General features: G+C 43.0%; 1 pseudogene; it reads left to right on the top strand.

Annotated features, from left to right (window-relative positions):
• Positions 1 to 15,137: 15,137 nt before the first annotated feature.
• Positions 15,138 to 15,431, top strand: LOC118619692 (annotated as a pseudogene).
• Positions 15,432 to 24,052: the final 8,621 nt, after the last annotated feature.

Here is a 24,052-nt window from a genome sequence, read left to right as displayed (position 1 = left end):
TTATAGATATGAAAAATATAATTTAAAAACAAAAAAGTCAGGATGATGTGAATAACTGATTAGACACAATTGAAGACTTAGTTGAAGGGAGAATTAGTGAACTAAAAGATAAATCTGAAGATAGTACCAATAATTTAGTGCTGATTAGAACACAGAAATTATGAAAAAGGTTAAAATATATGAAGTAATCTGGTATATGTCTAGTAGAGTTCAAGAGAAGAAAATAGAATAAAGGAGAATTAAAGAGATAATGGCTGAGAATTTTCTAAAATTGATTAAAAATATCAATCTTCCTTTATCCCAAGCAGGATACACTAAAAAGAAAAATCCAACCTAAGGTGGTAGTTGAATATCCACAAATTCCTTGACATTTCTTCTTTTAAAACATAGAGTCAATTCCCCTCCCCCTGCACGTGGGTTTGACTTAATGAATTCCATATCTCTTTTTTTTACTTATTTTTTCTTTACTTTTTGTGTTGTCCTTTCTTTCTTCCATCTTGAGGATTTCCAGTCTGAGCCCCACCCCCAATTCACTCTTCAGCCTGTAATAATCTTATCTATTCTGTTGTTTATTTAATTATTATATTTTTCATATCTAAGATTATGTTTCAACTATTACATTTTTCAAACCCAATGCTGTGTTTATGCTTGGTTTGTTTTTTTGTTTTCTTATTTTGTTTCCTATTTTTAATATATTCCTTTATCTTTCTATGTTTATGAGACTGATTAGAAAATTTTGGCCTATCTGTTCTAATATTTATGCTTCTGATGGAATATGAAACCCAATATGTTGTTTTTCTTTTGAAATATTTGTACTCCTCAATGCTCATTTCCCCTGGACACTGGATACTCTGTTGGGCAATGTGGGGCCAGACCTTTGTGCTTGTCGCCCCAAATTAGCTCTGCAGGCATGAGGGTGGGGCAGATGAGATTTAGGGTGGAGAGCCCTAGATATCAGAAAATATCCATTCTCACCCCAGGGACACACACTCACTCATCCCTCTCCCCAGAGAAAGCAGCATTAGCAGGTGATACAGTTTTATTTATTTTTTTCTTCTTTTATTGATTTTTGAGAGAAAGGGAGAGGGAGAGAGAGATAGAAACATCGATGAGAGACAGTTCCGGTCAAGATGGTGGGTAGGTAAACGCAGTATCTCGTCCTGCCACAACCACATTAAAGTTACAACTAAACTACAGAACAACCATCATTCAAAACCACCTGAAATCAAGCTGAATGGAAGTCCTACAACTACAGAATTAAAGAAGCAGCCACATCGAGACTGTTAGGAGGGGCGGAGGCAGACTGGCTGGTCCCATACCCACATGTGGCGGATAAAAATCAGGAAGCTACCTCGTCTGGGAAGGTCCTCCATGATGACTGAGGGGTCCCCATCCCACACCAGGCACCCAGCTCAGGGTTCCAGTGCCAGGAAGAGAATCCTCATAACTTCTGGCTGGATAAACCAGCGGGACCTGAGGCTTAGGGAGACTGAGGCAGCTGGAGCCCCAGGCAGCTCCTCTTAAAGGGCCCACACACGGACTTATTGGATTTGCTCCCTCTAAGCTTGGAAGGGAGGCAGCTCAAGGGGCACCAGAGACATACAGGGAAGAACTGAGCTGTTTGGCATTGGAGCAAGGGCTGCAGAGGGAGCTTTCTCTGGGACAAACGTGATGTCAGAGGCCTTTGTTCCTTTGGTGAGCCCTTCCCTGGGGTGGCAGACAGCCGCCATATCTGGGACTCCAGCAACCTGGCTCACACTGGTAGCCCCGCCCTGGTGATTCCTTGAGGCCCCGCCCCACTCAACATTCAGGCCCACCCAAGCTGTTGCCAGTTGTTCAAGCATAGGATTGGCCTGTTTTGGATCCTGCTTCAGGTTTTCCTAAATTCTTTCAAACGAGCAGCACCTGGTCTCAGCTAGCCCCATGCCTCCCATTAAGTAATACATAGAAACAAACACAGGGAGGCAGCCAAAATGAGGAGACAAATGAAAGAACGAATAAAAATCTCCCGGAAAAGAACTGAGCGAAATGGAGATAAGCAACTTAACAGATGCTGAGTTCAAAAGATGCTCAATGAACTTAGTGAGAACCTCAGCAAACTTAGTGAGGGCCTCAAGAGCATAAAAATGGACCAGTCAGAAATGAAGGATGCACAGTTAGAAATGAAGGAGGCACTAACTGAAATAAAGAATAATTTACACAGATTCAATAGTAGAGTAGGTAAAACCAAGAAGCAAACCATTGATTTGGACTATAAGGAAGCAAAAAACACCCAATCAGAACAGCAAAAAGAAAAAAAAGAATCCAAAAAAATGAGGATAGTGTAAGGAGCCTCTGGGACAACTTCAAGCGTGCCAACATTCGCATCTTGGGGGTGCCAGAAGGAGAAGAGTGAGAACAAGAAATCGAAAACCTATTTGAAACAATAATGGCAGAGAGCTTCCCTAAGTTGGTGAAGGAAACAGACATACAATTCCAGGAAGCACAGAGAATCCCAAACAAGATGAACCCCAAGAGGCCTACACCAAGACACATCATCATCAAAATGCAAAAGGTTCAAAACAAAGAGAGAATCTTAAAAGCAGCAAAAGAAAAGCAGTTAGTTACCTACAAGGGAGTTCCCATAAGACTGTCAGCTGATTTCTCAAAAGAAACTTTGCAGGCCAGAAGGGAGTGGCAAGAAATATTCAGAGTGATGAATTGCAAGAACCTATACCAAGATTACTCTATCCTGCAAAGCTGTCATTTAGAATTGATGGCCATATAAAGAGTTTCCCAGACAAGAAAAAGTTAAAGGAGTTCATCACCACCAAACCGTTATTATATGAAATGATGAAGGGTCTTTTGAAGAAAAAGATAAAATATATGAACAAACAAGATGGCAATGAATACATATCTGTCGACAATGGAATCTACAAACAAAATGAACAGGCAGAACAGAAACATTCTCATAGATACAGAGAACATTTTGTTGGTTGCCAGATGGGAGGAGGTTTGGAGGAATGGGTGAAAAAGGTGAAGGGATTAAGAACAAATTGGTTGCTAGACTGACAAACCTCAAAGGGAAGGGAGGTTTTGGGGGTGGAAAGAAATAAACCAAAGAACTTATATGCATAACCAATGGACACAGACAACAGTGTGGGAAAAGGCAGGAGAGAGTCAATGGGAGAAAAATGAGGAACATCTGTAATTCAGTCAACAATAAAGATAAAAAAAAAGAAAGAAAGAAAAAGAAAAAAAAAACTTAAATTAAAAAAAAGAAACATTGATGAGAGAGAACATCGATTGGCCACCTCCTGCATGTCCCCCACTGGGGATTTGGCCCACAACCTGGGAATGTGCCCTGACTGGGAATCAAATTGGCGACCTCTTGGTGCATGGGTCAACACTCTACCAGTGAGCCACACCGGCTGGGCAAGGTGATACTTTTTAGATCATAATTTACCAGCCCTGAGAGTGTATAAAGTGAGTGGTGGGAAATACAGTAATTATCCCAAGATAATTAGCCCCTATCTATATTTCGCAGCTCAACACAAATATAGAACTTCTAATTTAATTCCCAATGACCCCAGGTTTAGAGGTCGGAGTCACAGCAACTGTGCTCAAAACAGGTACTATTTATCCCAAAGTGCTGGCAGGGGAGAAGCAAAAGAAGAACTCCAGCAGTTTCCTGGAGTTTTTCAGAGCTTCCTCAGTCTTCTCCTCATGTGGTTCCTTTGGCACTGACCTCTAGAGAAGGAGCCAGAAGTTGTGGTCGTTTAGCATCTTGGGAAGAAACAAAACTGCACCCTGTTCTCATTTCATGGATACAAAACTTCTCTTTTGCCTCTGAGAGTATTTATGATAGCTCTATTGTTTTTGTTTGTTTTCTTCTGCTTTTATAGCCTGTTTCTGCTGGCTTGCTTTTTATGTGAGAGGCTTTCTTCAGATGTTGATGATTCTTTCTTGTCTACTTATGACCATGTTTATGACCAAGAGCAAGAAGCCACAAAGCTGTTTGGAAACTCTGAGCTCACTGGAGTGTGGGAGGTGGTGGTGTCAACTCTGAGTTTCTTTGTAGAGTCCTCTGGACAGACTCTTTGGTGTCATCCATTGTCGGTACCTCTGGGTTTTTCTTCTTGGAAATCTAGTAGGAAAGACTAGGCAATTTCAGCATTCATGAAGTATGTATTAACTTAATTTACTCTTCTTTGGGTATATTCCTCATACCCTCATACCTGGTTTCCTCAGTCCAGAAAACAATTCCCCTGGAGGGGGCATTCCTCAGCAGTGTGGAGCAGGGGGAAGGTCTGAGGTCCAGGGTCTAACTGCTTCCTGTGCAACTTTCAACCAAATATTCTTATTCATTCCTACACACCACATCAGTCTCAACAGGCCTGCCAGTTCCCGAGTCCTCTGAGGATGGTGGGGAACAGGCTGGGTCAGGTGGTGTCCCACCTAACCACTGTCAGTTTGGGCTACGGCTGTCTTGGTCCTGCTAAGTCAGCAATTTCTTGTCCATCTGCTTCCCAGTTTCTGGGAAGTGTTATTGCTGTTAACTTCTCTTTTTCTTGTAGATTTATGTCTACTTTTAAAAAAATCCTTTTACCACAGTTTTAGTGGCCTATCAGGAGGGAGAAAAATTACACTCATGTGCTCAATCCATCATCTTTACTGAAAGCCTAAATTTTTTAATGTAGAAAAATCATTACATCTTTCAATTCTTACACTTTTTATCCTTTTTCTGTCATTTTACATCCGCCCTCGGGTGCAATGCTGAATGCAGATGTGATAGTAGGAATCTTTGCATTCGTTCCGATTTTCGTAGGAATGATTCTGAAATGCCTCCCCCGCCGTGTTTGACATGCTTTTATTTTATTGTATTGAATGTACTGGGATGACATTGGTTAATAAAACCACATAGGTTTCAAGTGTACAACTCGATGAAAGACCACCTGCACACCGACTGTGCGCTCATCACCCTAAGTAAAGTCTCTTTCTGTCCCCACGGACCCCTCTGCCCTCCTCCACCTCTCCCTCCCCCTTGCCCCCTGGCACCACACTGTGTCCGTGTCTATGTGCCATATATATGTTCTGTTGTTGTTTTTCTTTCTTTTTTTGTTTAATCCCTTCACCTTTTTTACCCAACCCCCAAACGCCCCTCCTCTCTGACAGCTGTCAGTCTGTTCAATGTATCTATGCTTCGGTTTCTATTTTGTTTGTAAAATTATTTTGTTCATGAAGGTTTTTTTTAAATGTTTTTTTTTTTTTATTGATTTTAGAGAGAGAGAGGGAGAAAGAGAAACATGGATGAGAGAGAAACATGGATTGGCTGCCTCCTGCACGCCCCCTACTGGGGATCAAGCCTGCACCCCAGGCATGTGCCCTGACGGGGAATCCAACCGGCCACCCCTTGGTACACTGGACGCCGCTCAATCAGCTGAGCCACACCCCCCACGGCCATTCATGAGATTTTGATAAATCCCCTCTAACAGTTAAGGAAGGTTCCTTTTTTAGTGCACAAGATTATCTTTGACTATAAGTGACAGACAATACCACAAAAGGGCAGCTTATACAAGTTAAAAGTTTGTTTTTCTGTCAGCAGTCCAAAGCTGGGGTGGGATCTCCGAAGTCCTTAGGGGTCCAGGCTCCTTCCTTCCCTTCGCCACCCTCGGGTGGCTCACGTGTCATGGGCGAATGGCTGCTTCTCTGGTTTAGGCAGCAAGTCTGCACTCCAGAAAGTAGGAAACAGAACAGGAGAGGGAAGGGCATGCCCCCTCCGTTTAAGGGAAGGATCAGAATTTGCGCTTTTCCATTTCCATCCCATTGGGGCCACACCTAGTTGAAAGGGGGTTTAGGAAACATAGTTCTTTATTTTAGACTTTAAAATTTTTTTTTTCTTATTGATTTTTTTTTGAGAAAGAGAAGAAGGGAGAGGGAGAGAAAGAGAAACATCGATTTGAGAGAGAAACACCTATTGGTATGCACGCTGACAGGGGATTGGACTCAAAACCTGGGCATGTGCCCTGACCAGCAACTGAACCAGCAACCTTTTGGCGCATGGGACAATGTTCAGCCAACTCAGCCATACCAGCCAGGGCTATTTTAGACTTTTAGGTGCTTGATTAATCTGATGAGTTTTTAACCTTCCCTGTATTTGTAGTAATACTGATACCACTCTTAAGTCTTAATATATCTTACGCCTTTTCTCTTATTCCTCAACCAGGTATATTATTGATTTCCTCTATTGTTTTCTATTTCATTAATTTCTGCTTGTCTTTATCATTCCCCTTCATTTATTTTCTTTTGTTTTTTTTTTCAGTTCTTTGAAGTAAACATTTACTTCAATTATAATTACTTTCTTGCTTCTTAATAACATTATTTAAGGCTATAAATTTATCATTAAGTACCATTTTAACCACACCCTATAAGTTTGATTTGTCACACATTATTGTTACTCAATTTTAAATGTTTTGTACTTTCATTTTATTCCCTCTCCTAGGAGATCTCTTTTTGAAAACATAAAAATTTTTTTAAAAAAACATGAAGATGGTATTTATTGGTTTGGTTATTCTTACTACATTTCAAAGCATTTAAAAAGTTTGATTGCCTTGTGGTCAGGAAAAGTGCTCTGCAGGGTACCAATATGTTGAAATTCACTTAAAACGACTCCTGTGTTTTTTAAAAGAATGTATAGTTCTCTTTGCTTGGTGCAGAGTTCTAAATATATTTGATGGATTCCCTACTTAATTTTGTTACTTGATCTATCAGTTCCTACAAGAGATATGTTAAAGTCTCCCAACAGGATTATGGTTTTTGCTTTATATATGTTTAAGCTATATTGCAAGGTGAATACAAGTATGTAAATTTTATTTTACTTAATTTTTTATTTTTTATTGATTGATTGGTTTTACAGAGAGAGAGAGATCCATTTGTTGTTCCTCCTATTGATGCATTCATTGGTTGATTCTTATATGTGCCCTGACCAGGAGTGAACCCACAACCTTGGCATATTGGGATGACACTATAACCAACTAGCTATCCGGCCAGGGCCAAGTAGGTTCGTTTTAAATCTTTGTGGATTATTCCTTTATTATTATGTGATATCCCTTTTTAATCCTTATTAATAGGACTGCATTAAAATCTACTTTGATATTAGGGTTGCTATATTGACTTTCTCTGGTTAGTATTTTTACAATATATCTTTTCCATATTGTACATTTCGATCTTAATTTATGGTTTTGTTTTAAATATGTTCCTTATATTGCCAGGCTGGTGTGGCTCAACAGTTGAGCATCGACCCATGCAGCAAGAGGTCGCTGGTTTGATTCCCAATCAGGGCACATGCCCAGGTTGTGGGCCTGGTCCTCAGTGGGGGGCATGCAGGAGGCGGCCAATTAATGTTCTCTCTCATCGATGTTTCTCTCTCTCTCTCTCTCCCCCTTCCTCTCTTCCTAAAATCAATAAAGAAAAAAAATTTGTGTGTTCCTTATAAGCAGCATAGAGCTGGATTCTTTTTAAAATTAATCTAGTGAGCTTAATCAATACATTTAATGTGATAATTGATGTATTTAAACTCTTTTCTACAATGTTGTTTTGTCATTTATGTCTACATCTCTACATACTTTTTGTTTTTTCCTCTTTCCTTGCCTTCTGTTAAATTGACCAAGCATTCTACATTTCTTATGTTGATTTGGAACACGTGTTATGAGCTGAATAAAGCCCGAACTCCCAGTATGACTGTATTTGGAGACAGAACCATTAAGAAGGTAATTAAGGTTAAATGATAACGTAAGGGCAGGCCCTAATCCAATAGACCTGGTGTCCTCATAAGAAGAGGAAGAGAAGCCAAAAATGTCTCTTTTTCTGCCTGAGCACAGAGGAAAGGCCATGTGAGGACACAGCAAGTTGTCTGAAAGCCGAGGAGAGAGGTCTCACCAGAACCCAACTTCACTGGCGCCTTAACCTTGGATTCTCAACCTCCACAACTGTGAGAAAATAAATGTCTCTGGTTTCAGCCACCCAGCCTGGTCCTTTGTTACGGCAGCCTGGGCAGACTAACACAATAAGGACTGTATTTCTTTCCTTTTAATAATTATCTTTACATTTTTAATATGCATGCTTAACTAATAATTCTAGCAACATAAAACATTTAGTATTTCTATTCTCCTTCTAAACACAAGTCCATTCTTTATTTTAATCACCAACTGAGCACTACCCCTCCATATGTTCTTATGGTCTTTTGAGAGTTTGTTTTTTTAAGTCACAAAACTTTTTTTAAGTTGGTAGTTAATTAAATGTACTACCATTTTATCAATGTCTTCCTGTGGGTTCATTTTTCTTCTTGCTGAATTACATTTTTGTGTGGCGAACATATGTGGAAACTAAATTCTGTTTGTCTTTGTATGTCTAAGAGTATCTTCATTTTGTCTTTGCTCCTACATAATAATTAGCTGCATATAAACTTGGGGCTTTAAATATATTACTCCATTGTCTTCTGGCAGATATTGTTGCTTATGGGAAGTCATCTGACAATCTAAAGAACATGCCATTAGTTGTATTTTATCTTTTCTTTTTAATAGCTGCTATGGTCTGAATGTTTGAATCTCCCTACAATTCATATGTTGAAATTCTAACTGCTAAAGGTGATGGTATTTAAAGGTTAGGCTTCTGGGAGGTGCTTAAGTCATGAGAATGAGGAACCCTCATGAGTGGGATTAGTGTTCATAAAAAAGAGACTCTAGAGAATCCCTCACTCCCTTCCAACATGTGGGGATATGGCGAGGAGTCCGTGATGTGGAAGAGGGCCCTCACCCAACCATTCTGGCACCCCGACCTGAGACTTCCAACCTCCAGACTTCAAACTTCCAAGTGTGAGAAATAAATGTCTTTTTCAGAAGCCACCCAGTCTGTGGTTGTGTTACTGCTGGCCAAACACACTAAGACAATAGCTCTTCTGATTGTTTTGTGATCCTTCCTGTTCTGCAGCCTCAGTACAGTGTGTCTATGTGTAGACTTATTTTTATGTACCTTGCTTGGCACCTTTAGTGCCCTTATAATAAAATAATTCATGCCCGATTCAATCCAGTAAATCCTCAGCTTTATCTCTCCAAATATTACTTCTCCCTTCTCCTCTTCTGAGATGCATATTTTCATATGTTGGAGCCTCTTTCGATTTCTCATGTGTCATAATTAGCCCTTATTTTAATCTGTTTATTTCAACAGAGACCATAATCTCTCTGTGCTATATTCTAGGCTAATTCTTTTGTACTATCTTCAAATTCATGAATATATTTTTTTGTTTCAATTGTGAAATCTATTCTATCACATTTGGGTAATTTTTTTCTCATTTCCAAGATATTTATTTCTTGGCTCATTTTTGCCTATTTGAGTGTCTTATTCCTTTAAAAAAAAATTTTATTTAATAGGAGTTATTATTATTTTTATTTTAGTTTTGTAACAGATGTTTCTCCTTTTTCCCCCATTGACACCCTCCTCCCAATCCCCACCCCCCGCCAATGGCATGTTGTCTATATCCATGGTTATGCATACATGCATATAAGTTCTGTGGTTTATCTCTCCAAATATCTTCCCTTCCCCCACCCCCTCTTCTGAGGTTTGTCAGTCTGTACCCTACTTCCATGTCTCTGGGTCTATTTTGTTTATCAGCTTGTTTTGTTCATTATATTCCACAACTAAGTGAGATCATGTCATGTGATATTTGTCTTTCTCTGACTGACTTGTTTTGCTTAGGATAATAGTCTCCAGGTCCCTCCATGTTGTCTCAAAGGATAAGAGATCTTTCTTTTGTACAGCTGCACAGTACTCCATTGTGTATATGTACCACAGCTTCTTTATCCACTCATTTATTGATGGACACTTGGGAGGAGTTATTTTTTTCAGTCATCTCCTTGAGCTTCTAAATACATTTGTTTTTAAATACTTGTCAAACTATCCTATAAAATTAATGCCATCTGCATTGACTCTGTCTTCTGATTATAGATTTTATTGTCTTTATTCACATTAGCATTCCCCATATGTTTTATAATTTTCAGGGAGGAGTTTCATTGGTTTGGGGGTTTTTGTCCCCTCTCTCTCTTTGGCCTTTTCTTGTTGTCGTAGTCTCCACCTGGCACCTCCAAAATCCCCAGCCCAAAACAAAATATTTAAATAAATTTTTGTCCGTGCCTTTGTGGGGCTTAAATATTAATGGGGAAGGACAGACAATAAACAAATAAATCTAAAATATGTTAGGTGGCGGTAAGTCCGGCAATGAGTCCAGCACTGTGGAATAATAAAGCAGGATACAGGGACAAGGATTGCAGAGGTGGGGGGTTATTTCAACAGAGACCACAATGCTCCTGGGATGTAGGCTGAAGCCAGGCTGCAAGGGTCCTAGAAAGTGGGGTCCATTCCAAGGTGCTCTCACCCCCAAGAAATAACCTCTGTGTAACATTTTGCTTTTCTACCTTACATTTTGTGTGTATACTTTTTAAAACTATGTAAATAATATATGAATACAGTGTCCTTTACCCCAAAAATTAGACAATGAATAAAAATAACCTCTCCCCTGACCCCCATCACCACCCCTCTGTATTCCCCTCCCATCATCAGGGAAACACTACAATGAGTTAGGCTCAGCTCTCCATTCCACTCTTCTTGCAGCCCTCCCCTACTCTACCAAACCTCTGGCGATACTGACGTCCACATTCTGCAGAGCACCGTGAGCAGTTCAGTGTGCAGGGAGCAGAAAACCAGGTCCTCCACAGGACGGGCCTTAGAGCACAGGGTCAGCAGTGGAGGTGGGTGACGTCGGTGACAGGCTGCAGGTCTCCTGGGTTTGGGTCCCCTGCTGGGACCATCTGCAGGTAGAGACCAGGAGCTGCTAGCATGGTTGTGGAGACAGAGAAGCTGGGCTGCAGGCTGGGTGGATGGCTTGGGGCAGGGGAGAGAAGGAGAAGGATCTGATCATTCCTAGGACCACAGCAGGGACTGTAGAGCCTGTGGAGGAGGGGAGAGGGCAGGGGTGACAGGTTCTGCCTGTCGGCATGGGCCCAGGTGGGGCACACCACCTGCAGCAGGCATGTCCTGAGGCCAGCACTGGTGCAGGGGTGGGTCCGGATGAGTGAAACAGCCACTGCCCTCAGAGGGCTTGTATCCACTGGGGAGGAAAGAGAAACCCGCTCCCTTAGGAAAAGAAGAAGTACTACAGCAATCACAGTTGAGGTCAGTGAAGATGTTCTGGGTCCTATTCTAAAGACTTAAGAGAGAGTCTCATTTAATCCTCACGACTATTTTTTATGGTGGGTGCCTTAAGTAGTCCCACTGCTCAGTGTAACTGGGAACAAAAAGAGGGTTGGATTGCCCTGGTTGATTTGGCTCAGCAGTTAGAGTGTCAGCCCAAGGACCGAAGGGCCATGGGTTTGATTCCCAGTCAAGGGCATATGCCTGGGTTGCAGGTTTGATCCCCTGTCCGGGCACATACAGGAGGCAACCAGTTGATGTGTCTTTCTCACATCGATGTTTCTCTCTCTCCCCCACCCTCCTCCACTCTGTCTAAGAATCAATGGTAAAATACTGAGGATTAACAACAACAAAAAAAGAGGTTGGAGGTTGGATTAAGTAATCACCCCAAAGCGCCCAGCTGTCTAATGCGATTTGAACTCGAGCCTGGAGAACTGCAAGCCCGGTGCTGTCATCACAACGGAGGAGCGGAGGAGCAGCATCGGAGGGAGCGGGTTAGGGAACCTCCTGGGCAAGTGATGCCCAAGTGATGCCCAAGAGGGCTGAGCAGGCGGTACACGCCAGCGTCTGAGCAGGGGAGGGTGGGGGTGTATCCCCGGGAGGCGAGTCCCTGGAGGGCTTGAAGCAATATGCCCCGTACAGGTGCCATCTCATCTAGCCCCTGGCCTGGCCCTGCGGTGTTGTCCTTAACCTGAGACACTTCCAGGAAACTAGCCCAGAGCATGGAAACTCCCTAGGGCCTGAGTCCAACCTAGATGCGGCTCTGAGCAGAAACAGGTAACACACCTGTGGGATGGCTGCTCCCGCACCCCACCCTTCAGACATTTGTCCCCAAATAGATGGCAGAAAGCCACCGGGTGTGCACTGCTATCTTTATCAGGCTTCTTTTCATTTGTAATAGTCGGCAATAGACCAGGACGGGATAGAACGAGTTAAATCTTGAATTTCTCAGTGTAACTGGGGTGATAGCGCATTCATTCAACCAATAAAACCTTGTTATGGGCCTGCGTGCTTCCAATGTAAACCCCATCCATCCTTCTGAGGCACGTGGTTTGCTGGGGAGCCCCCGCGCTGGGGAACCAGGTCGCCTCTGCTTGCCCCCCCGCCCCCGCCCCTTGTGCCCTGCGCCCCGCAGACGCTGAGCTCGCGCGCCCCCTCGTGGAGCCCGGCCGCTCACCGCGCGGGAGGGCTGAGGCTCCCTCCGGACCCCGGCTGGAGTCCTCCGTGCCCGTCGGTCCCCAAGACACCTTCCCACGCTTTAGACACTTTGTCCCCTCAGACCACCCAGGAAGGCAAACCCCACAGCCTTCGCTTTCTGCTTCAAGTCTGGCCCCCCGCGCACCCTCTCCCCGTCGCTCTCTCCTGTCTCCCCTTGAACGGGGCTCCAGTCAGTGCAGGGGGGACACCACACGGGGTGCATGGTCCACGGCCACCCGGACTCCCCTTCCAGAACTAACGTCTCCCAGGTTCCACGAGGAGCTCGTGTTGACTCTGAAGACGAGGCTTTTCCAAATATGACCCCAACAGCGTTCAAGGTCTCACTTCCTCATGTTCTTTCTCTCTCCCCTCTCCCTCTCCCCGTCCCCCCACCCCAGCCCCTGCCCAGTTAAGACAGAAGACTTTCCTTTTAGGCACCACAAAAATGGAAGAAAGGTGATGGTGGTACCTCAGTGAAGGCACCGTTTCCCAGAAGAGGCGGCTGTGGGGCAGACACCTGGCCTTTAGCACTCAGGAAGGATAACCAGGGATGCTGCCCAGCTTCCTTAGGAGAACGGCTCTTCTGAGCCAAGAAATTCCCCTGGTAGACATCCCCACCCCATCCCCGGTGTCTGTTGCATCCAGATTTACATGAGGCCCAGGCACCTTCTAGTGAAAATTAGCTTGACCCTGTACATGCTGGGTCACTGCCACAATCTGTGACCAAACCATAGACAGGGATGACAGTGGCCTTGAGGCATAAGTTTCTCTAAGAGAGAAGGGAATTTGACCTGGCAAGCTGGGGCAGCCAGGTGTGGCAGCTCGCACTGGACCTGACCTTGCTTCAACCCCCGGGGCGGGGGTGCCTGGAGAGAACTCGAGCTTTGGAAGGAATTGTTCGCTGACTGGAGCTCCTCAGACCTAAGCCACCCGGCCCTGCCTCGGTGTACCCTCCAGAGAAGGCGTACTTTCCTGCCACCCCGAGTTTCCCTGGTCACGCTGCAGCTCAGCCAGGGGAGCAGCTCTGCACGAATGTCAGGCCAGCGGCCACAGAGCCCAGCAGGGGCAGTGGAGACAGTGACAGTCCACAGAAGCAGCAGGGACAGGCGCTCCAGCTTGGGGGGTGTCAGAGCAAGGACAAGCGAGGCTAAGATTGATCTAAACCCACGGAAGATCCCTAAGTGCACACAGGACATGCTTTGGTGGGTCCAGAAATGCCTAGGGAACAGATCTTTGCAAATAATAAAAATCCCTAAGTGAACAGGTGGAACTCTCCAATTTTCCACTGACGAGGTTTACAAAAAAATGAACATGTGAACACATTTTACACTCACACTGGTGAGGTCTGGTCCTTAAAAGGTCACCCTACTTAAAAACAGAAAACAAGTTTTATTTTCTTTCTAAAGATTCCCTTACTAGTTAAGGCTGGCCCAGGATCTAACGGGACACTGAAATACTAGCAAGCTTCAACAAGATGTTACGAGAACCCAATAAATAGCACCTCTTTTCTGACTAGGTGCTCAAGAAATTGGAAAATAAGACAGGAACAAGCAGATGGAGAAATAAAATGTCACTTTTCCTGCCGACCAAACCTAAATCGTAAGAATACAAAGACTCCTGAACTGGACTCCAGAGGGAGGCTGACTCACGACGTGCGCCTGGGCGGGGTGAGCTCGCGCCCAGGAGAAATGGTGAGCGAAGGGCTCCCGAAAAGCCAGGAGTTGCCCCTCTGGAGGCTGATTCCTGTGGAATGAAAATACCAGGAGTGTGGATGAGTGTTTTTCCTCATAAGGGGGAAAATGTCCCGTTGTTTTTTTATATGTTGGCTGGTCCCTCTTTGGAATTCAGAATGTATTTTCTTCATACAAACGGTTCTACATATGGCGCTCAGAATCTGTTCCCCACACAGGAATAGAACCCTAGCACCAGCGCAGCACTGGGCCGGGAGAAGCTTGCAGGGGAAAGAGGATAAAAGAAGCAGTCCCGGCGTCTTCGCTCCAGCCTGAATGCCCAGCTGGATATTCTATTTTCCAGCACTTCCCTTCTGCTCCATCAGTGCGGAGACGTTGCCTTGGAGGTTAGAGACAGTCTCACTTGTTAAATGATTTCATATTAAACTACAACAACACACCCTTCTGCTTTCATCGTTTTCTGTAAATTTTAAAGCAGACAAAATTGTATTAGCTCAAATGAATTTCTAATACAATGGTGGAATTTCAGAAAGAGTGAAGTGAAGTGAAATTCACGTAGTAAAAAGAAAGGGTCTTATGCACCAAGAGGTCGCTGGTTCGATTCTCAGTCAGGGCACATGCCCAGGTTGTGGGCCCCATTCCCGGTGGGGGGACATGCAGGAGGCGGCCAATCGATATATTATCTCTCTCTCCCTCTACCTTCCTCTCTCTGTAAAGTCAATAAAGAAAAAAATTGCCCTGGCCAGTTTGGCTCAGTGTCGGCCTGCGGTCTAGAGAGACCCAGGTTCGGTTCCGCTAAGGGCATGTACCTTGGTTGCAGTTTGTCCCCGGCCCTGGTTGGTCGTTTGGGTGGCAGCCACTCGATGTGTCCCTTCACGTCGATGTTTCTCTAGCTCTCTCTTCCTCTCTCTCCCTTCTGTCTGAGCAAAAAAATGGAAAGATGTCCTCGAGTGAGGATTAAAAAAAAAAAAAAGAAAAGAAAAAAAATTTTTTAAAAGAAAGTGAGAGAGTGTCCGTGCTGGCACCATGGCCCAGTTCCTCCGGAACCTCACAGAGAAGGCCCCCGCGCTGGTCAACGCTGCTGTGACTTACCTGACTGGTCACGTTTTGGCACTATGCCAAAGTGGAGCTGATTCCACCCACCCCTGCTGAGATCCCTGCAGCTATTCAGGGCTTGAAAAAGATAGTAGTGCTCAGACTGGTAGCTTCAAACAGCTCACAGTGAAGCAAGCTCTGCTGAATGGTTTGGTGGCCACTGAGGTGTGGACGTGGTTTTCTATCGGCGAGATCATAGGCACACGTGGCATCATTCGGCTATAGCGTCTAAAGACCAATCTTTAACATCTGTTTCTTTTTGGTTTATTATGTGAATGTTCTTGGACCATGAAAGATCAGAGTGGTATTTAAATTTAAAAAGATATGTCAAAATCAATGTTTTCTGTATCAAACACTGCATGGGAAGGTCACAGTTTCTCTTGATATTAGGATGGATTGTCTTTTGCTTTAATAGCATTAATACAACTCTAAATGCATGTCTTTGCTTAGCTTGAAAAGGGAAAGCATATATATGAATATACCAACCTGGTACATATATTTATGAGGATAACATTTTAGTTTGAAGGTTGGAAATATATTTTATTTCCAGAAAAGTTGGGGAAAGGCCTTGAGAAAACTAGAGGTTGCTGCAGTAGGAGAAATAGTAATGCCATGTACCAGAGCTAAATCATGTCAGTAGTTAAAGAATAAAATCTGGATCGTTTCCCTTTGCTGAAGTCAGAGAAAAACCTTTTGACAGCGCCTATGTCTGTAAATGTTAGGATATTTGGTGGCATTTTTTTTTCTTTATAACATCTTTAATGCCAAGACAGTGAATGAAAGCCATGACCTACATTTTTAATCTGATTTTGATATGTGTATCATTATTAATCTATCTGGTTTTATGATTTGTAGAACCTATCGTTGCTCAAATAACCCTGGCTGGGTTGTGTGGGTGGCAGCCACTCTATGTGTCTCTTTCACATAGATGTTTCTCTCTCTCTCTCTCTCTCCTCTCTCTCTTCCTCCTACTCTATCTGAATAAAAAATGAAAAAATGTCCTTGGGTGAGGAAAAAGAAAACAGAAGGGAGGGATAGAGGCAGGGAGGGAGGAAGAAAGGAAGGAAAGAGAAAGAAAATTTTAGTGAGGATGTGGAGAAATTGGAACCATTAAACATTGCTGGTGGGAATGTAAAATGGTACAGTCACTATAAAAAACAATTTGGCAGTTCCTCAACTAGTTAAATATAGAGTTACCATATGACCCAGCAATTCTACTTCCAGGCATATACCCAAGAAAATGAAAACATGTATCCACACAAAAACTTGTACATGAATGTCTATAGCAGCATTATAATATCCAAAAGAAAAAACACAAATACATCAATTGATGAATAGATTTTTTAAAAAGTGGTATATCTATACAAAGAATGAAGTACTGATACCTATTACATCATGGATGAGCCTTGACAACATGCTAAATAAAAGAAGCCAGATGCAAAAGGCCACATGATTGTATTTATATGAAATCTCCAGAAAAGGCAAATCCATAGAGACAGAAAGCATGTTAATGGGTGTTGGGAGCTGAGGGGAAGGGAAATGGGAAGTGAATGCTTAATGGTTTATGGTTTCCTTTTGGGTAATGAAAATGTTGTAGAACTAGATAATGATGATTGTTGCACAATATCGTTAACTGCCACTGAATTATACACTAGCATTAGAGAGCTGTGGGACCAACAACTAGAAAGTAGTGATTACCCCCAAGAATTAGTGAGGAATAGTGGAGATAGCGCTGAAAAGAAGGGACGTCTCCATAGCAACCTGATGGCAAAGACTCTGTAGTGAACTTAAAGCAACTCATAATCCAAGGATCTGGATATAAGGAGAGATCATCCCAGAATAGAAGATAGGAGGGCACAGAAAAGTGTCAGCAGAAAATAGTGACTCAGAACAATCGAGTCTGAAATAGACTAAGACAGTTCTCTTAGTCAAACGTGTTCAAGGTCTTCACCAATTTTAGTAAGTCAGACTTGAAAAATGGACACCAGGTTTCCAGTTCAGGCATTAGACACTCTGCCCCACCTCGGTCCTATTAACATGATGAAACGCTGACGAAAGAAATCAAGGAAGACCTAAACACTTGGGGAGAGCCCTGGCCAGTGTTGCTCAATGGTTAGAGCAGTGGCTCTCGAACCGAGGGGTTGTGGGTTTGATTCCCAGTCAAGGGCAAAAAAAACTTGAGGAGACATAATGTGTTCATAGATTGGAAGTCTCGACATAGTGAAATGTTAGTTCTCCCCAAATAAATTTTATGCAATTTCTGTTAAAATCCCAGAAATATTTTTTTGCAGAAACAAAGCTTATTCTACATTTATAGGTGGAAATAAACAAGACCTACAATAGCCAAAACAATCTTGAAAAAGAATAATAAAGTGGGAGGAATCGCCCTACCTGGTATCAGGCTTGGTATTATAGCTGAAGTAATCAATATTCTGTAGTATTGCCAAAGGGATAAACATATATATCAATGGAACAGAGTAGAGAACCCCAAAATCAACCTGGTGCAAAGATGCTAGACTGATTTTTTACAAACGTGCAAATGCAATTCAGTGGAGGGAAGACCGCCTTTTCAACAAGCAACGCCGGGGCGGCTGGACGTCCAGAGGCCAAAAGATAAACTTTCAGCTGTCTCACACCTTACACAAAAATTAACTCAAGATGGATCACAGATTGAAGTGTAAAATGCACAAACTATAAAACTTCTCAGAAAAAAAAAGGAGAAAATCTTCAGGGTCTAGGTAGAATTAGGCAAAAAGTTCTTAGACTTGACACCTAAAGGACAATCCATCAGAGGAAAAACTGACAAATTGGATTTCATCAAAATCAAAAATTGTCTCTTTGCAAAAGACCCTGTGAAGTGGATGAAAAGACAAACTACAGATTGGGAGAAAATGTTTGCGAACCATGTATCTGACTCTTGTTATCGGGCTCAGTAATTCCTGGTATTCCTTTTCATTTCCTGTTCCATTCACTCTCCACTGTCCCCGAGGAAGTTTTGTATCTTCTCTCCTTTTGTCAAATCTGCAACACCTCCTCCCTTTTGGGTGTTCCACTGAGGACACATAATCAGTGGGAAGATTCCCACGCTCCTACCCCAGGGTCTGCGCCTGGCAGCAGCCGCTCCTGCAGCCTGACTTTCCTCCCTGAGGGAGACGGGCAGCAGTTCCGCTGTGTCATCACAGTCCCGTCCCACCTGCCAACTCAAAGACTTTCATCTGCAGCTATCCTTTCTGCTCCATTGTGCATCAAACTTCCCTCTACCGGATCCTCTCTGTTAGCGTATAAATATGCCACAATAACAGTCATTTTAAAAGAAAAAAATACTCCTTTGACCTCAGAGCCCGTCTCCAGGCGTGACCCCGTTTCTCCAGTATCTCCCGCAGCCAAATGCCTCAAAGACACATCTACAGTGGCTTTTTCACCTTTTCTGCATTTAATAAAAATTTTTATATTCACCAAAGTGAGGGAATAGTATAATAAACTCCCATAGAGTTGTTATAGGTCGCCTTCTGTGCCCCCAAATCCATATGTCCTAACCCTCAGCACCTCAAAATGGGATTGTATTTGGAGACAGGGCCTTTAAGATGTGAAATAAGGTCATGTGAGTGGCCCCTAATTCAATATGACGTGTACTTATAAGACTAGGACAGACAAGGTAGACCCAGGGACGACCAATGAGGACACCGCGTGACGGCAGCCACTGCAAGCCAAGGACAGGCCGCAGGAGAAACCCAGCTTGCCAACACCTCGGTCCTGGACTTCCAGCCTCCAGAACGGTGGTGCTTTGTTAAGGCGACCTGAGCTCTCTGACACCCATCACCCAGATTCAATAATTACCAAGGTTTTTCTCTACTTGATTATCCATCCCCTCTTCCTGAACTATTTAAAGCAAGTCCCAAACCTCATGTTATTTTGCTCCCATGTGCCTCAATGTACATCTGGGGCGGGGGGGGGGGGGGGGGACACATTTCTTATATCATCACAATGGCTTTTTCATATGTAGAATATTAGCAAGAATTACTTTGTAGTATCTAATTCTCAGTTCTTACTCAGATTTCCCTGATTGTCTTTTTTTTTTTTAATCCTCACCTGAGGATATTTTTACATTTATCTTCAAACAGAGTGGAGAAGAGAGAGAGAGAGAGAGAGAGAAACATGGATGTGAAAGAGACACATCGACTGGTCGCCACCCGCATGACCCCAACTTGGGCAGGGGACGAACGGAAACCGAGGTATGTGCCCTTGGCTGGAATTGAACCTAGGACTCCCTAGTCCGCAGGCAGACACTCTAACTGCTGAGTCAAACCGGCCAGAGCTCTCTGATTGTCTTTAAAATGTTTTTTCAGAGCTAGTTTGCTGAAATCAAACTTCTTGTGCATCAAACTTCTCTCTACCGGATCCTTTCTGTCCCCACTGGTCTGTTGTGTCTCTCAGTCCTCCTTTATCTAGATTAGTCCCTCCCCCACACCTGCCATCTCATTTCTCCTCTCACTGACCTCGGAAGGATCCTAGCCAGTTGTCCTGCGCGATGGCCCACTTTCTGGATTTGTCTGTTGGCTTTCTCATCCATGGATTCTTTCTTGTGTTTTATTTTTCTTTTTGTCTTTAAATATTTCAAACTTAAAGAAGATGTATAATAACAATACAAAAACATTTTTTTCTTGAACTGTTTGAATATAAGTTGCTGATATGATGCTCCATCACCCAAGAATACTTTAATGTGCATTTCCAACGAATGAGGACATTCTCCTACCAGCAAAATGAGGAGATTAACATGGATACATCACTACCACCTGATGTGTACACTCCATTCAAATTTCCCTGATTATCTCATTAATGTCTTTCTAGCAAAAGGATCCAATCCAAGACCGTGCATTTCACTTAATCGTCATGTCTCCTTCAATCCAGAAGTTCCTCAGTCTTTCCTTGACCTACCTTGACAATTTTGAAGTTACACCTCTTTTGTACAGCGTACCTCAATTCAGATTCGTCTGATGTTTTTGCAGGGTGAGATTCGGGTTATGCATCTTTGGCAGGAGTATCCCAGAACTGATGCTGCATTTTTCTCATTGAGTCTTGGCAGGTGGTACATGATTTCAATTTGTACCATTACTGATGATGTTAACTTTGATTAGTTGACTGAGACAGTGACTGCCAGGTTTCTCCACTTATTCTTCAATCGGTAGTTTTGAAGCTCTGTAATATGCTGTTACTCTTCAAACTTTCATTCACTGGTTTTAGCACTGATTGATGTTTCTTGCCTGAGTTCACTATTATTATGAGGGTTGCCGAATTTTCTATTTTCATCACTCCTTCTGTATTTATTAGTTGATATTTTATTATTTAAAAAAAAGCTTTGGAGTTTGTCATCTTCTCTCTCTAATTTTTTTTTTTTAATTCATCACCTAAGGATATTTTTCTAGTTATTATCAGATAGAGTGGGAGCAAGAGCGAGACAGAAAGAAACATCGATGTGATAGAGCCACATCGACCGGTTGCCTCCCACATGACCTGACCAGGACCAGGGATGAACCGTAACTGAGGTACGTGTCCCTGACCGGAATCGAACCCGGGACTCTTTGGTCCGTGAGCTGACGCTCTAACCGCTAAGCCAAACTGGCCAGGCGTGCGCTTTTCTCTCTCCTTCCCCCCTCCCTCTCTCAGAATAGGCTCATGGATTCCTGCTTTATTCACTGAATTATAACCTGTTTTTATTATGTTTTAATTTGATATTCAACTAGCCCCAGATGTGACCAGTGAGAGCTCATTGAGGCTGGCTTCTGTCCCTTTGTTTTGAGAACTTCCTTAATTTGGGGCTTATTTTGTACGTTTCTTGCCTCAGCCTTGGAATCTGCCATTTCACCAAGGAACCCTGGTTCCTTTAAGGGAAGTGTATTTAGAAGCCAAGATCTGGGCGCTCGCTGTGCTCTTTGATTTTGTGCTGTTCGCAGGCCCTCTCAGGGGACAGCGTCAGACAACCTCTCTGTCTGTACATTAGACCTGTCTATACATTAGATCTGTCTATACATTAGAAGCCATTAGTTCATACTTTTGTGTCCAATTCCAGTCCAAAATCATAGGATTCTGTCTAATTCCCCCCTGTTCGTATTTATAACTTTTTTCCACCAGTGAGAATCCTGAATTTCATTACCCTCAATTTATTTGCTTATTTAATCAATCCTCATATGTAACCAATCTCGCACTGATGCTGTCATCACAGACCCCCACCCCCAGAGATGCCCTTGCTGCCCTACTCGGGTTCTAACACCCTGCACCAGGCTGTTCCCCACTCCCAACCATGACACCCATGGGCCCAGCCTCACCTAATGGCTCTTGGACTGAATTATTCAGGAAGAAAGGAAAATTGAGGAAGGAGTGAAGAGGACGGATCCATTTATCCTTCAGTTTACTCTAATCAGGGACCAATCTAAGGTCACACCTACAGCCCCATGGTCCAGTCTCTCACCTCGGCCCACTGCCCTCTCAGCGAATTCGATGCAGCTGCTTCCGCCCTGCTCCTTCTCCTGCATCGGCTTCTCCTTCGCAGACGTCTGTTCCGGGTGCTCCTCGGCCGCGTGGCCTCCGATGCTGGAGGGCTCCAGGGCTCATGCTCAGACCCCTTCTCCCTTCTTCCTCATTTTCTAAGCGATTTCCTCCAGTCCCAAGACTTTACCACACACTGAGGCCTTCAAAATGTTTATCTCAAGCCCCACCCTCTCTAATTCCAGACTCGAATATCCAATTGCCTGTTCTAATTGCATACCTAATAGGAGTCCCAAAGTTATACCCAAAACCAAAATCTTAATCCTCCCTCCGAAAGCTGTCTCTCTAATTTATATCTAATCTAGCAGCATATGCTCTCGGTCATACCTTCAAAATACAGCCCAAGATCAGAACTGCTCACAGTTTCCCTCTCTCCCTCCATTCCAGGTCTGTCTGCAACACTCTCCTCCCCGCCTCCTCGCTCCTTCTCTTCTCCCGAAAGCCTCCTTCGCCCACACAGCAGCCAAAACGAACCTGTTAAAGTGCAGATCTCACCTCTAGTTCCCACAATAGAAAATACAAAACCACTTCGTAATTTAAGACTAAAGGACGAAGAGCACAAAGGACAATGGATCCCATATAAGAGAAATAAAATACAACAGAAATAAAGAGAGTGGCTTTAAAAATTAGAGAGAAAATGCCCTGGCTGGTGGGCTCTGTTGGTTGGAGCATCATTCTGTGCACCAGAAGATCTCAGTTTGATTCTCTGGGTCAAAGCACATACCTAGGTTGTGGGTTTGAGCCCCAATTGGGGCAGGTACCAGAGGCAACCGATGGATGTTTTTCTCTCATATCAATGTTTCTCTCTCTCTCTTCCTCCTGCTCTAAAATCAATTTAAAAATTTAAAAATTAGCCCAGCCGGTGTGGCTCAGTGGTTGAGTGTCGACCCATGCACCAAGAGGTCACTGATCCGATTCCTGGTCAGAGCACATGCCCAGGTTGTGGGCCAAATCCCCAGTGAGGGGCATGCAAGAGGCGACCAATCAATGTTCTCTCTCATCGATAGTTCTATCTCTCCCTTTCCCTTCCTCTCTCTCTAAAATCAATAAAGAAAAAAAATATATATATACACACACACACACACACACACACACACACACACATATATATATACTCCAGAGGAGTTAAAGACTTAAATATAAGGAGAAAAAAAGTTAAATTATAGAATATCCTTTAAACTTTATTGAATCAAAGGTGTATTTAAACACAAAACCTACAAACCAAATCATAAAAATGTTTACATAAAGAAAATTTTACAAATCAAAATTTAAGTGTATGATACCAGATACCATAAACACATTTAAAAGGCAATCAACACACTGATGGCAAACACTTTAGATATATACAAAAGGAATTAAAATCCAGCATTTATAAAACATCTATAAGTCAACAGAAAAAAAGAAACACTACCTAATAGAAAAAAATGAACAAGGGATATAAGTGTGCAATTCACAAGAGAAAATATAAATGGCCAATAAACAGAAAGATGTTCAATCCCAGAAGTAATCAAGCAAATGCAAATCAAAACTCTATTACTTTTAATGGCCAGCTTGAGAGGAAAAAATTTATAATATCAAGTGCTAGTGAGACTATAAGAAATGAGAATGCTGACATAAGTGCTGGGGGCGGGGTATTACCTCGTACAGTCAGTTTGGAGAGTGATTTGATAGTTTCTGTTCAACGTGGAGAATGTGCACATCCTATAACCCAGTCACAATGCGTCTGTGTCAGTGCTGCGGAGACACGTGGGGAACACACAGGTGTGCACAGAATGGTCACTGGGTATTTTTGAAAATATTTTTTATAGCACACACCTCGAACAATACTATATAGTTTCTGTGGGTCTATCTAAGGGATTTTAACGTATTTGTTAAAACCTGGAAGATCCGCACCAAAATCACAAGAGTGGTCGCCTCTGGGGATGGGGGAGGGGCAGAATGGTTGGGTCAGTGGAGACTTCAGATTTATTTTTTATAATTTTTAAGGTGAAGAGATTCATGTATTGATTTGTAAGTGAAATGAATTCAAATTCCAAATGTAAAATACAAGTATATATCAGAATGGTTTGCATGTTATCAATAGTTTTGTGCATAATTGTGTTTCATTAATAGCAAACCATATGTAGTGCTCATGCCAGTAGTTTTTGTTTTTTTAGTCCTCACCCAAGGATATGCTTTTATTGATTTGAGAGAGAGTGAGAGAGAAACATCAATGTGAGAGAGAAACATCAATTGGTTGCTTCCCATTACTGCCCAGGCCAGGGATCAAACCCAAACCCTAGTTATGTGCCCTGACTGGGCAC

The sequence above is a fragment of the Molossus molossus genome, unplaced genomic scaffold (assembly GCF_014108415.1).
Source record: "Molossus molossus isolate mMolMol1 unplaced genomic scaffold, mMolMol1.p scaffold_m16_p_7, whole genome shotgun sequence".
Lineage (NCBI taxonomy): Eukaryota > Metazoa > Chordata > Mammalia > Chiroptera > Molossidae > Molossus > Molossus molossus.
The sequence above is the reverse complement of the archived record's forward strand: the minus strand, read 5'-3'. Positions and strand labels throughout refer to the sequence as shown.